Consider the following 16,225-nt stretch of genomic DNA (forward strand, 5'->3'; position numbering starts at 1 on the left):
GTCTTCTCTGCTAAAGAAATACAAACATTCCATGCTTATTCCTCATGTTATTTGCCAACCTACCCTGTTGGCCAGGTGTATTTGTCTGACTCTACAATGGGCCAAGTGTCCTTGGGCCAATGGCCATTCTGTCTACTGAACAAGCTGTTAAAATGCCAACTTTGGTTTTAGCATCTGCAACAAAAGCAAGGAAAACTGATGTGGCAGAGAAAGAGGCAGGACATCTGAACACTGAACACACAGAATTAAAGTAACTTGATCCTTTTATTTTCCTTTCATCTTGTCCTCAACATAATAACTTATTCCACATGTTTCTCCTTGATTCTCACTGTTTTGCCTCGATTTGATAATCTCTGTAATTGCAGCATTTTATTTTTATTTGTGAGCCTTTTCGTTTATCACTTCTGAGATAGCATGGTTTCTAGGGTATCTGGAGGTTACTATTGCATCAAGATTATTTATCAAGGGATAAAACACATAACTGGCTAGAGATGGGGCCCAGAACCATCCCGCATGTCAGGAAGGGTTGCAAAAGTATAGATTTAGCAAAAAAGACCATACAATCAATCAAGATATATTCCTTGCAACTGGTCACAGGGTTATAAAATAAATCTTGGGGTTCTGTTACTAGGAAACCGGAGTATGAATTGACTGCTGGAAGTCAATTTTCATGTCCAACATAGAATTAATATTCATTAATGTTTGACTTTTTTTTTTTTGACAAGCAGAGTGGACAGTGAGAGAGACAGAGAGAAAGGTCTTCCTTTTCCGTTGGTTCACCCCTCAATGGCCATTGCAACTGGCACGCTGCGGCCGGTGCACTGCGCAGATCCTAAGCCAGGAGCCCGGTGCTTCTCCTGGTCTCCCATGCGGGTGCAGGGCCCAAGCACTTGGGCCATCCTCCACTGCCCTCTGGGGCCACAGCAAAGAGCTGCACTGGAAGAGGAGCAACCGGGACATAATTCTGGCACCCGGAGCAGGACTAGAACCTGGTGTGCCGGTGCCACGTGGGGAGGATTAGCCTATTGAGCCGCTGTGCCGGCCAATAAGTTTGTCTTATATTTCCTATTTAAGTTTTATTCCACATAGGAATGCAAGGAAAATTGAACAATAATCCCATGCTTTTGTAGATGAGGAAATATGAGCATGGATATATATATAAATAAGAAAAGTAGGGCCGGCGCTTGGTGCAGTGGGTTAAAACCCTGGCCTGAGGCGCCAGCATCCCATATGGGTGCCAGTTCTAATCCTGGCTGCTCCTCTTCCAATCTGGCTCTCTGCTGTAGCCTGGGAGAGCAGTAGAAGATAAGACGCCCCAAGTCCTTAGACCCCTGGACCCACGTGGGGGACCCAGAAGAAGCTCCTGGCTCCTGGCTTTGGATCAGCGCAGCTCTGGCCGTTTCAGCCATCTGGGGAGTGAACCATCAGATGGAAGACCTCTCTCTCTGTCTCTACCTCTCTCTGTAACTCTGTCTTTCAAATAAATAAAAATAAATCTTTAAAATAAAGTCATGTAACAGTTGTTACCAACTTAAAACAATATCTTTAGTTATTTTAAAAATATTTTTATTAGCTGTAGAAATTAGTTTTTTGAAAGTTTAACACTTGTGATTTAAGAAAATGTCCTGAAATATAATATTTTGACTTTCCTTTAATGAGACAGTGATGGAGAAAATCAAATAGCATAGAAATGGACATTTTCTCTGGCTTCATAAAGCTTATGATTAAAAAACTTACAAAAGCAAAGGCATAAAAGTATAACCATACCAAAGATGCTGGATTTTTGCATAAGATCTAAATTTTTTAAAAGGGAAAACATAGCTTACATCCTTGTTTTAAGAATTGAATATGAGAAAAAGTCCATAAAATGTCTAGCACAGCATTCTAAATGAATGGGTAGTTATTATTATTAACACTGCTATTGTTGGTACTAATGGAATTCAATGTCATGGGAAGAATGCAATTTGGAAAGAAATACAGCTTTACTCTACAATAAGAAACTTTAAACTTACTGAATGCCATTTAAGGCATGTTTATTAGCCATTTACAAAAATTCACTTTAGCATTCCTTTCAAATAAGCTAGCCTGGTGCGTTTAACATACTATTAATTTGCACAGCTGATGAGCAAGAGCAAGTGATTTGGGTAGTAAAATTGCAAAAGAAGTGTGTGGACATTTAGTAATTGTGCTGAGGGATTAAAGCAATTATAGAAAAAATTCAGGCTAAAACTGCAATTGCAGAGGATTTTTTAAACATTTATTATTCAGATGACTCATCTAAAATGGATAACTGCTCTGACTGATTATTACTCAAGACTGTTTAATTTCTTTAAATGACTTAATCACGGAAAACTTCATGTAGAAGTTTGGATTTCAGGTAATTATTGAAGGAGAAAGGAAAGTTGCTTGGCAGTAGATCTCAGTTTGAAATTAGAAATAAAATGAGAACAATAAAACATGCACCATGAAATCTCTTTCAAGGTTAATGATAATTCAGCTTTCAGAACTTTATATGCAGACATGGTTGGCACTTAGCAAGACTAAAGTTAAGTTTTACCTTTGGTGCACAGTCATTACTGATCATCCTTTGTTTTCCCCACTCTCCACCCCCTTCCACTTTATGTGACAGTGCACTACCTTTTGCCATTGTTTGCCTGCTCTGAGGATGTCTGAATCAGAGTGTTATTTAGGAGTATTTGCATTTTCAGGATACAATCCAGTTTAGTTTAGAATGTAAGTCTATATTTTCTTCCAATAGATTTTAAAGTCAGGAAGTGTCATGTTTTGTTTTGTATTTCAGGAGGAAAAAGATGAGGTAGGAAAATGGAGGGAACTTCTGCCACTTTGAAAGGAAAAGTATCTAGGAAGGGTGACTATACATCCTCGTTAGAGAAGGCCTAGTTACAGCCACTTTCTGACATAATTATTAATTGTGCCCCATTTCACTTTCAAAAATGTCATGGTTTGCATGATAAATTACACGGCCAACTAATTATAGAAACATTTATATTTATGTTATTCCCAAAGTAATGGATCATTGAGACAAAGCTTTTTAGCCATACTTTAGCAAATATTTTAAAGTAATATCTGAGAAGGGTATGTAGGTAAACCTACTGCACATATAATATTCTATTCCTTCCAGGAAAATTTATAGGAAACCTCCTCCCCCTGTTGTCTTCTTCACATATGGCAATATTTTTTAAAGATTTATGTTTTATTTATTTGAAAGATAGAACTACAGGTAGGAGGAGAAGGAGGTAGTGGTGGTGGAGGAGGAGGAGGAGGAGAATTAGGAGGAGAAGGAAGAGGAGAAGGAGGAGAGAAACAGAGAAAGAAAGAAAGAGAAAGAGAGAAAGAGAGAAAAAGAGAGAGAGTTCTATCCTCTGGTTTACTCCCCAAATGACTGCATCAGTCAGGGCTGGGCCAGGCTGAAAATAAGAGCCTGAGTTTCTTCTAGGTCTTCCACATAGTTGCAGGGTTCAAGTATATGGGCCATCTTCTGCTTCTTTCTCCAAGTGCATTAGCGGGAGCTGGATCAGAAGTGAAGCAACCAGGATTCAAATTGGTGTCCACATGGGATGCTGGCATCACAGGGAAGAGGCTTAACCTACTATGGTACATTTATCTCAAGAGTTACATGAAAATAATTCTTTATGATTTCTTTCTCTGCAACAAATGTAAATCATGCCATTTGTGAATGTTTCTCATTAGGGAGTCTATGCTTTTATATGGATAAGTTTATCTTAATGGCATTCTATAGAGGATATGTGAATATGATAAATAAAAAGAAAACATAGTGACAAAAATTAAACCCTGAAATTTCAGGATTTTACTGTATAGAGGTTCATTTTCCAGTGAAGGAAATCGTGAAAAATACACAGCAATTCAAGAATCTTGTCAACATCTATCTTTGGCATTTCTAGTGTCGACTTGAGCCTTCTGAGGTGACTCAGGAGAGAAAAACAAAGCATGGAACACTCCACTGTTTTTTTGTTTTGTTTTGTTTTGTTTTTTGTTTCCACCAAGAAATGACATTGTGTCTTCTCGTGATCCGCTGACCAGAACTAATCACAATTCTGGCCATCAAAAAGCTCGTTTCCACCTCATTATCATGAAAGAAATCACTTGCCCAGTCTCCACAGAAAACATGCAGTTTCAAAGTTCAGAAACTCTGGTGATGCAATAGACTCTACATCAAGGTAGATACGCTCTGATGTGGACACATAGGTAGCTAGTGAATGAGGAGAAGCAAGAGCAAGAACCTGTTCTCCAGACCCACCCTCTTCCCAAAGTACAGGCTGGAAATAGCCAACAGACTGAAGACTCAGCCCACCCATTCCCCATCTTGTACTCACTTCTCATGGTTCAAAGACACTTTCCTAAAGATGGCTACCTGTGTGTTTTCTGTAGAGTTTGTTTTGATTATCAAGCCATTGGAGCTACAGGTCTAAAGTTAGACTTCCAAAACTGTTTATCAGTTTAAAGGCTAACAGCTTGTTTCCTGCTAGTACACACATGGAGGTGGCAGGGATTGGTTCAAGTATTAGGGTCCTTGCTGTGGGGAGCAACTGAGACTAGACTAAGTTACTGGGATTAAGACTTATTCTATGCATCTGCTCTCCCACAATATGGCGCTGGGAGAAAGAGACCAAACAACCTCTACGCAGCTGCCTCATCAGTTTGATAAGCTGCAGGAGCTGATCCTGCTCCTGATTGGAGGAGAGCAGCGTGCTCGGCGTGTGGGTAGCAGAGTTGGGATTGGTGGAAGAGGACTATAAAGGAGGAGAGAGACAACATGCACCAGGAACATCTAAGAGGAACATCTGAAGGAACACCTGAGCAGCTCCCGAGAGCCGGCCGGCAGTGTGCCGCTCCTCTGTGGAAGCGGGGAAAGTGGCAGGGGGAGCCGCCCCTCCATGGAGGTGGAGGGGTCGGCAGCCAACCCGGGAAGGACCAGCAGCAAACCCGGGAAGGGCCGAGCAGACAAAAGAACAGCGCAGGGTCCTGTGTCGTTCCAGGGTCCTGTGTCGTTCCTCCACGAAGAGGGGGAGGGACACTTGCCATCCATGTGGAAGATCTGTATTAAGTTCTGGGCTCCTGGCTTTGGCTTGGTCTAGCCCTGTCTGTTGCTGGCATTTGGAGAGCGAACTTGTGCATTGGAGATCTCTCCCTATCTGTCTCATTCTCTACTCTGTTTTTCCAATTAAAAAAAAAGTGAAAGTAATCCAAAAAATTAAAACTTGATCTCTGTTTGCTGGAATCTTATATATCTTGTTTTCATTTAGTTCTAACATGAGAAATTTCATGCTAATTATTCATTTCCTAAAATCACACCCATATTATTCTATATTATAGTCTAGAGATATTAAATTTGACCTATGTATCTAATAATTTTTTGGTAAGTCATGTCTCCTCAAGGCTGGTTAAACTACTGTGAAGCTTGTCTCTTTTAATGGAACTCTTTTGACAGGTAGAAATTTTTGACTGTTACAGTAGATTAGGCTCATTGCTTTCATTATTCACAGGAGCTATTAGAAAAATAAATTTTTCATGCCTCTTTCAGTAACTATTTTGTAAATTTACAGAAAATTACTGTTATTTATTAGAATATAATTCCCTATAAAATTTCACACACATGTAGGTTTAAATATTAGGGGAAGTAACATTTAAAACAAAATGTGAGCATCAGGTTGTATCTTTCTGTTATGAGTATTGCTGGTCCTGCAACAGTATTTCAGTTAATTTCTTTATTGTTTATTTTATTTTATTGACAGCTAGAGTTAGACAGTGAGATAGAGAGACAGAGAGAAAGGTCCATTCTCCAAATGGCCGCTACTGCTGGAGCTACGCCGATCCGAAGCCAGGAGCCAGGAGCTTCTTCCTGGTCTCCCACACAGGTGCAGGGGCCCAAGCACTTGGGCCATCCTCCACTGCCTCCCCGGAGCCACAGCAGAGAATTGAACTCGAAGAGGATCAACCGGGACTAAAACCCGGTGCCCATATGGGATGCCGGCATTGCAGGCTGAGAATTAACCAAGTGAGCCATGGCGCCGGACCCCTCAGTTAATTTCTAATACTACTTTCTAGATATTATGTAAGAGTAGTAACTTGCTTATCTGATGATTAACTTTTCCTTTGAGAGCTTTTATTGATAATGTAAATTGTTTTTTGTTCATTTTCTGCCAAGTCCATGATTGTTAATAATAATGATTCCCGTTATCACCATTTTCTGTATTTCTGGTTTGTACCATGAATGAGAATTCCAGTTTTAATATATTTCTACTAGTAAAAGAAAGCCTAATCTCAGAGACCTAAATGCAGCTAGTTACCAGAGCACTTCAGCTAATTTTGGTTTTAAGCAAAATTGTAATGTTTCAACAGCATTGATAATATTTCCTATACAAAGGAATCACATGGAAATATATTCATAAATCCTTGCTCAATTGCAGTTGGAATCTGTAATCTGTTGTTTTTTTATATTTATTTATTTATTTGACAGGCAGAGTGGACAGTGAGAGAGAGACAGAGATAAAGGTCTTCCTTTACCGTTGGTTCACCCTCCAACGGCTGCTGCGGTCGGCGCGCTACGGCCAGCGTGTGGCGCTGATCTGAAGCCAGGAGCCAGGTGCTTCTCCTGGTCTCCCATGTGGGTGCAGGGCCCAAGCACTTGGGCCATCCTCCACTGCATTCCTGGGCCATAGCAGAGAGCTGGCCTGGAAGAGGGGCAACAGAGAAAGAATCCGGCGCTCTGACCAGGAATAGAACCCGGTGTGCTGGCGCCGCAGTTGGAGGATTAGCCTATTGAGCCGCGGCGCTGGTCATGTAATCTGTTTTAATCTTTACTGAGGACGTTTTAAAATACACTTTTCTGGGGTTTTCCTTTTAAATATTTTAAGAACCTCCCATGTAGGGAGAAAAGTAATAGCTATACAACTGTATTTTCACAGTTGATAGTAAGAGACTTTTCGATGGCATAATAGTAGTAACAACTTGTATTCATTCTGTACTTTCTGTAAAATAATTACCTTGCAAGTGAGTTGGACCCTCAACATAGGCTATAAAATTTATTCATCACAACTACTCAAGGAGTTTGACAATGTATCTCCACTTCATACATAAAGATTATTATTTTAAGGATGTTATTAATTTGACAAAGGAAATAAAGCCAAAAGCCTAATGATTCTATTGTTCTTTCTCTTTCTGACTCTAAAGTCATTCTCCCTTAAACTTATATATAAAGCCTTGTTTTGTATTGACTCTTCCTTTGGATTGAGCACAGTGCTTCCTGTATGTTCCATGCTTAAGAAGTGGAGTTTTAATATGACAGAGCAAGTTATACATACCAATATGTATCAGTTCAACACGTTTAGCAATATGTTAACTCCTTTGTTTTCTAAATTATGTTAAAAATCAATGACAAGTTTGCAAAAGTCTCTGGAATAAAATAACTGTATTAACAGGAGTTAATAGTCTCTATATTCTTTAATGTCCTTCCTGTAACAGTCAAGAGAATAATTGCTTTTACACAGCTAGTGCTCTAAAGCTTTTCTATGTCTATAGACAGGCATCAACAGATGATTTCTGCAGGTATTTGCCTGGAGGATGCTATTGAATGTCAATGCAAATCAGGGCAGTTTCCTCAACTGTAGAAAGTTTCTGTTAGGAACCTTGCAGGCATAGATGTATTTTAAGACAGGTGAGCTGCACATTGCGTCAATAAGTTTGAATCACCAAGTGACTAATTTTTGACCTTGATATAGGTTGTTTTATAATTTCATTTCAGTGTAATGATTTTAAAGTGTGTTAATGGGAATCTAACAATGATAGTAATTGGGAACCTGGTTTAAGATCTACTCATATGATTTTTAGAATTGTAAATATCACATTGTTCTTATTATGTTTGGCCAATAGGAATATAAAAAGCTTAAAATAATAGTCATAATAATAATTGCAGTGTGCTGTGTTTGAATGTTAAATTTAGGTATTCTTTGTGTAAAATTCCATTTTATCAGTCCATGTTAAAATAATCATAAAAAAAGAAAGAGAATCCAACACAGACATGACAGACACATTTTTAATCTGTTACTTTTGGTCTTCAAAAGAAATGTTATACATTTCTAATGATTTGAGACTCCGCCACCTGCCATTCTAAAGCACTCTTGTCTTTTAACAAGTAATACGATGTGTTAATTAACTGTTAAAATTTGAGGTAGGGGGTTGAGAAATTAAAATGATAATGTGTTGTGGTGAAAAAGAAACCCACTAACAACAGTTTTCTACTTAGATGCATTTATTTTACTCTTCCTGGTGGGACAAAAATTGTTGAAATCCTTAAGCTAAGAGAAAACAATGTCACCTTTTAAATTATAATGTGAATGAGGGTCTGTAAAACAGACAGAGATTCTCACTGAAATACATCATACTGTTTCTGAATATTTTCAGTATTGCTGTCAAATACATAGCATTAAATATAATAAATCAGGGATACATGTTGTGATGCAGTGAGTTAAGCCATATGGAATCTCGGGATTTAACACCCAGCACTGCTTCTGATTCCAACTTCCTGCTAGTGTGCACCTTCAGAGAAAGCAGATGATGGAACCAGGACTTGGGTCCCTGCAACGCACATGGGAGACTGGGATGGAGTTAATGTCTTCTGGCTTCATCTGGGTTTAATCTTTGCTGTCACAGGTATTTGGGTCATGAACTGGAAAATGGAAGATTCTCTCTCTCTCTCTCGTCTCTGTTTCTCTGCCTTTCAAATAAATAGAAACACATACATAAACTTTAAAATAGCAAATTATATATATATATATGTCATCAGATATGGTATAGATATTTAATTTCAAACCTAGAATTTCAGTTTAAAATAATGTCTCAGTAATGCTCAAATTTAGTATTGTAATTATCAGGAAATAGAATGAAACAGCAGAAACTAAACTGGCTGACACCCACTGGCAGAATGAGACTTATTCTGCCTTACAGAGCTGAAGATGTTTGAAAGCACTCATGAAGCTTAAACAAAGGCAAAAATTATCTGTAAATCATTTTCTTTCCCTGGAGACACAGAAAGATACATATAATATGACTGATGTCTTGGGACATTACAAGGAATTCATAATGAATGGGGTTTTAGTGGAAGTGGAGGCTTTGAAAAGAGAAAGTCATTTTCTAGCAAATATATTTTTTGCCTTCATCTTTCTTCAGATGATGACAGCACTGGCCTGGAATAGGAAACAGGAGGAGCAAACTTGAATAACTGTTGTTAAATTCTTGGTGTTTTAGCAATAGAAATATGTACAACCAGTTTTCTAGATTTATATATGTTAGAAGATTCAACCTGAAATTCTATGGGAAATAAATACCACAAGGGCAGCCTCTATATTGTTTTAGTAGGCAAAGACAATGCCTGTGTATATCTGTTCAAGAATGATTAACCATAAAAATCAACATCTGGCACATTAAAATAAATAGAGAGCAAAATGAAGAGAAGACAAAGACATATTAAAAACTCAGAAGAAGAATTTGCTTCTGAAATGATATAATAAATATTTATAAATTATAAAGCAACCATTCAAAATACTTAATAGACCTATTCCTCAAGATCAGGAACAGAATGTTACCAGCAAAATGACTTGAGTTTATTGGGAAATATGTTAATAAGGAATTTTAAAGAACAAATTAAAGATAAAAGTTTCTGACGAAAATAGCAAAAAATAAAGTTTGGCTATTGAATAACATGGCATCATTATAAAAGTCAAATTTGAAAATAAAAGGCCCACAGTACAAAATAGGAGAAAAGAGATTAAAATTATGAGAAAAAGTTGTTAATTATAGGAAAGACTATTGATCTAAGTTAAGAATTCTAGAGAATTACAAGTAAAAAGAATCAAATTCAGGATATTTAAGTAAAGAAAATTTAAGGGAGGAGAAAAAGAAACCCAGGTTCACTATTTTCAGTGAATTAGGAATAATGAATAGTAGATTTTCACAATAAGCCAAAAGCAAAAATGTTGTTACAAAAATAAAGAACTCTACAATCAAGTGTGTGTGTGTGTGTGTGTGTGTGTGTGTTTTACTACAATTTATTTTGTTTAAGAGCTTCTCTGCAGTACTGGGTGCTGTAAGACCAAAAAATACTGCAGAGATTTCAGTAAAATAATCTGAGAAGATCCACAGGATGTCTTTTCATTTTTGAATTATGAAACGATTGAAAAAAATATATAATAGGTACAACTTTGTGGCATAGCAGGTTTAGCAGCTGCCTACAATGCCAGCATTCCATATGTCTACCAGTTTGTATCTCTACTGCTCTAGTTTTGATCCAACTCCCTGCTAATGCTCCTAGGAAGGCAGCAGAAGATGGCACAAGCCCTTGAGCGTCTGCCACCCATATGGGATACCAGGATGATTTCAGGTGCAGTCATTGTGGCATTTGGGGAAGGAAGTAAACCTGTGGATGAAAGATCAATCTCTCTCTTTCCCTAATCCCCATAATTCTGCCTTTCAATTAAAATACATAAATCTTTGGAAAATATAATTCAGTATGTAGAAAGGAAAAATAAACATTAGATATGTTTAAGGGACTGTTAGAGTTTTCAACAACAGCCCTGGATATTAGCTAACATTAGTGGGTAATATCTTCCAATTTGAGGAAATGTGGCTTACATTACAGATATTCAAAATTAAATAAATTGTAAGTTCAGTACAAGGGTAAAACACAACTTCTGATGCAAAAGTTTCAAAATGATTCTATTTCTTGCTCAGTGCCCATATATCACATTAGTTAGTTGTTTCACTGCTCAAGAAACTTTCTGTAAAGAATCTGTGAACTAATATTTTAGACCTTGTAGACCATAAAGTCTCTTTTGAAAACACTGTGTTCTGCTGTTGCACTATGAAATGATAGACAAAACAAAATTAATGAGTACAGCTGTGTTTCAATTATGCTTTGTCCATAAATTCTGAAATTAAATTTCATTTAATATTCATACAACATGTTGTATTTTTCTTTCTCAGTGATTCAAGAATTGAAAATTTTTTCTTAGTTTGTGAGTTATATAAGAATGTATGTTGGACCAAATAGGCCTACAGACATATAGTTTGTTGACCCTGAGCTATTGGAAGATGAGGTTCTTCTGCCTCTGGATGGAATTAATCAAGAAATACAGAGTGATAAAATCACAGTTAAATAGAACTCAACACAGGAACATGGCAAAAAGTATTTCCAGGTTGAAGTGATTTGGAGATCCTAAGAAAACACTATTCAGTTGACCTCAGGATTCCCCAGGCCAGGATGGGACAGGAAGCTAAGTGGAGTAAAATAAATCCAATACATTTTCTAATTTATTAATCATATACAGAATTTCAAAGTTTTCTTGGGGTCTTGGAGAAAGGGAATCATGATGGATAAGGAAAAAATGAAAAAAAAAAAAAGAATGTGAAAATTATAATAGGTTAAATAAGCAGGCCGGCGCCGCGGCTCACTAGGCTAATCCTCCGCCTTGTGGCGCCGGCACACCGGGTTCTAGTCCCGGTCGAGGCGCTGGATTCTGTCCTGGTTGCCCCTCTTCCAGGCCAGCTCTCTGCTGTGGCCAGGGAGTGCAGTGGAGGATGGCCCAAGTGCTTGGGCCCTGCACCCCATGGGAGACCAGAATAAGTACCTGGCTCCTGCCATCAGATCAGCGCGGTGCACCAGCCGCAGCATGCCGGCCGCGGTGGCCATTGGAGGGTGAACCAACGGCAAAAGGAAGACCTTTCTCTCTGTCTCTCTCTCACTGTCCACTCTGCCTGTCAAAAAATAAATAAATAAACAGAAAAAGTCCGAAAGGAAAATTTAAACATAGCTATATTGTAAAAATTTGAATAATTAGTTATAATAGTTCAATCACAGAATATTAATTTACTAAAACATAATATGATATACTTGTGATAATTTTTTGTTTTAAAGATTTATTTTATTTGAAAGGCAGAGTTACAGAAGGAGAGGATGATGAGAGAGAGAAAGAGAGAGACAGAGAGAGAGAGAGAGAGATAAAGAGAGAGAATCTTCCATCTGCTGGTTCACTCCTCAAATGGCTGCAATTCTTGGATCTGGGTCAGACTGAAGCTAGTAGCCAGGAGCATCTTCTGAGTCTCCCACATGGTTCCAGGGGCCTAAGGACTTGTGCCATCTTCCACTTCTTTTCCAGGTGAGTTAGCAGGGAGCTTGATCAGAAGTTGAGCAATGGTAGCTTAAACCGCTATGGGACAGTGTGGGCTCCATTGATACATTTTAAAAGTATCTGTGAGGGTGGTGATGAGAAAATTTGGCTTACAATATAAAACTGAGTTTTCAATAAATAGCTGAAGCATACTATTTGGAAATCTGAATGTAACCATGAGAAGAAATAGACAGCAGTGTCTATCCTACTCCTAGAGGGCAGAAACTGGGGACAGAGAGGGAAGCACAAGACCCCTCTTTGTAGTGACATGTCATGCAGATCTATTTGAAATCCTGTTTTAACACCAACAAAAACAGAATAAAAGATAATTTGAAAAATAATAGAATGGTAGATGTTAACAAATAAAGTAGAATAATGGGAAATTTAGTTTTCCTGATGGATGAATGCAACAGAATACTCAGCATTGAATTAAATGTTGTACATGCCTGACAAGTCACTCATAAAATGCAGTGGGAAAAAGGGAACATTCAGGAAATTTTTATGTTAGATTATTTTCTTAGAATAAACGCCCATAAATATCTCATATTTAAGGAAGTTAAATAACTTTCATATAAAGCAAAAAAAAATACTGTAAATGAATGGAAGAATACCACCCACACATACATACACAGAAATAATTTGCATGTTTTACCTGGTGTTTTAAAGTTGTTTAATCAAACGTCATGACAAATCACTTCAATGGACAAATGATGAATGGAAATATTTTAACCTTTATTTTAATCAAACATATGAATAAATTTGCTAATTGCAATTTATGCTGGCATTCAAATTTTAAGAGAAGGGTAAAGGGAAAATGTTTAATTTCATTGATCCTTTCTAATATGAAACTTAAAATAATAAAAATAATGTTACCCCCTTTCTAACTATATAAGCCTAAATTAACAATCAATACATAATTCTATTGGAAGTGAAAGCTCATTCAAGTTTTTAGAGGGAAATTTGGCCCTGTATTTCTACCAAAAAAAATCCTAATAAAATAAACAAGAGTTATATATATTTTACATTCTAATTAGTTTTTCAAAGCTTTAATTAAGATTACAGACTAAAAGAGACATGTAACATTCATCAATAAAGGAATGGTTTAGCAAATTACATAATTTAATGTAGTTTAGGATTAGGTAAAGGATGCCATTGATATAATATTTCTTCATCCATTAAAAATCATGCATTCAGAGTGTATACAAAGACATGGAAATAATCTCTTGATATAATATGCCAAATGCCAAATAAATGATATCAATGTAGTTTTTGAATGATCTTAATTTACATAATATATAAATTCATTCTATCTATGAATGTACTACCTGCCTTTCTCTCTCTCTATCTATCTATCTATCTATCTAATCTATCATTGTTCCATCATCTATCAACTATCATCTAATATATATAATGGGAAGTATGAAAATCAACACACAATCTATCTCTGTGACACTACCATACTTAGCACAATATTTTTTAAGTAGTTGAATCTGGTTGTTGTTTTGTGGATGACTTTTAATTCTTCTATATACTCTTCTGCATTTCACATTTGTGCAATGAAGATAAAGCACTTTTATTATTCAGTAAAAGAGTTGAATTGAGGTACTCATAAACTTTTCTTGAAACCTATTGAAATATCATCACCTACTCTCACAATTTAAATCCTGGTATTTTCATGTCTGTCTCAAACAAGGGAGTTAGAAAATAGAATATGGCAACTATGGATGAGATGTCACTGCTTTCTTTTCCTAAAAAGTTCTTCCTTCATAGCTATTCACTGATTATTAATGACAGCACAAAAGAATAATTGGGAACAGTTGCCTGATACAAAGGAAAAGGTAAAAGTCTCTGAAAGTCCTCAACAGAGAGATATATTTGGAGTGTTTTGGTGGGCAAAATGGTCCATCAGCAAGGCTTAAGCTACCACGTGCATTTGTGTCACTGTCAGTTTTCTCAGAAACACTACAATAACCACCATCACCAACACCTGCCACCCTGCCACAAAAGAACTCAACATACTTAACATGTAAATACTTTGCATTGCAAACATTTGAGTTTTAAAATCCCACAGTTTGCTACTGCTATTGAAAGGACAGAGAAATATGAGCAGTATTTTGGATGATAATGTCTCCTCAGCTTCAGAGATACTATATTTAAGCAAAGATTGCTGTAGATACAAGTTTAAACTCCTCTCTCTCTCCCTCTCTTTCTTGGTCTCTCTTTCTGCATAAACTGTCCACTCTCATTTTCTGTCACCTCTTGTGTATGATTTACATTTAGTTGACTACTATTAAAAGGCATCCACAGATGTTATTAGGTATGACAGACTTGAAAAGTAAACCTATAGCAGTAGAAGAAACAAATTATTCATAGAGCATTTACCATAGGCCAGATTTGCTCTTTGTTCCCTAAACAGATTGCTTCTTCTTCACAAAAAGTCTTGACATTGTTTTGTTTTCAGATTAAAATACCACAGCAAGGACTAGGTGAGTAGCTTGCCCAAGGTTACACAGATAGGCAATGATGAGCTGAGATATAGTCCAAGGCATCTGCTGCTTTAACTACTTCAGTAAATTTTCCAGCATTATTTCAGTGATCTATCAAGCCTCCATATGAAAAACTATCCCAGATGCAGAGTGGAGTTTTTCTTTGAAATGAACATAAACTCTGACTTAACCTGGAAGGTAGTATGTCCTGAGGCAAAAAAAAGTGATTTGAAACTGGAAGAGACTGTTATTATTTTTTTTTTCAAAAATCATATCCTGAAGTGGGAGATGGGGGAGAGGGGTAGGTATGAGATTGGTGAGGAAAGTGAGCTGTCTCAGGCCATATAGAAGTAGCATGAGAATCAGTGGGTCTGTCAAAAGCATCAAAAACGTTTGGCGAAGATGTCTGCATTTGTGTTTCTGTTTAGTTGCTTGCCTAGAAGAGCAGCAGCCATTCTGGGGAAGGCAACATCCAGCTGCACCTCAAAACAGGCATCTGATTTCCAGACTCACTGGCAACAAGTGAGACAAATTCTTTCTGACATTTTGGATGTTAGGAAATCATTGTAACTTAACTAAGGTCTGAGAGGACAACAGATTCTGGGCAGAGCATGCAGTCCACATTTTCTCAATTATTCCCCCTGTCCCTGCTCGCCATTGCTCTGCCTTAGGGAAAACGGCTGTTTGTAAAATCTAAGAGTTGTTTTTTGCAACTTGATATCTTTGTGGTACTGAAACTTTTGCTGTGGGTATTCATAGCCTGGGCTCAGTGTTGAAGGCTTATCAGCTGTTGGGAATGGTAGAAACCATGCACTGCTGGTATATCAGCCGAAATTGCATAGCTGTTTGTGAAAATAGCAAATATGGGCAGCCTGAAGGAACTGCTGCCAGCAGCAGCTTTGTTCATTTTGGTCCAACACTGAAAGTTGACCTCCATCGTGCAAGGCTGCTGTGGACACAGCCTAGCCAGTGGACCTTCCAGATGGCAGCATTTACAAAATGGTTCGCAAATGGTCGCATGTGAGTCTCTACTTTCTTGGCAGAGCAAGGCAAACTGGTTCAGGGGCCAAAGTAAACAGCTACAGAAATTCTTTAGAACATGTAGAGAGAGGGATCTAGCAATAAATTGGTTTTCTTGCTTGTCATCATTGTTTGAATATCTTTATATTGTACTTATGAGTACTTATAAGACTTCAGGCTGGGGATGTTTCTTCTTTTTTAAAGATTTTTTTTTTTTTTTTTTTTTTGACAGGCAGAGTGGACAGTGAGAGAGAGAGACAGAGAGAGAAAGGTCTTCCTTTGCCGTTGGTTCACCCTCCAATGGCCGCCGCTGCAGCCGGCGCACCGCGCTGATCCTGGCAGGAGCCAGGAGCCAGGTGCTTTTCCTGGTCTCCCATGGGGTGCAGGGCCCAAGCACCTGGGCCATCCTCCACTGCACTCCCTGGCCATAGCAGAGAGCTGGCCTGGAAGAGGGGCAACCGGGACAGAATCCGGCACCCCAACCGGGACTAGAACCCGGTGTGCCGGCGCCGCAAG

Source organism: Oryctolagus cuniculus, chromosome 9 (assembly GCF_964237555.1).
Source record: "Oryctolagus cuniculus chromosome 9, mOryCun1.1, whole genome shotgun sequence".
Classification (NCBI taxonomy): domain Eukaryota; kingdom Metazoa; phylum Chordata; class Mammalia; order Lagomorpha; family Leporidae; genus Oryctolagus; species Oryctolagus cuniculus.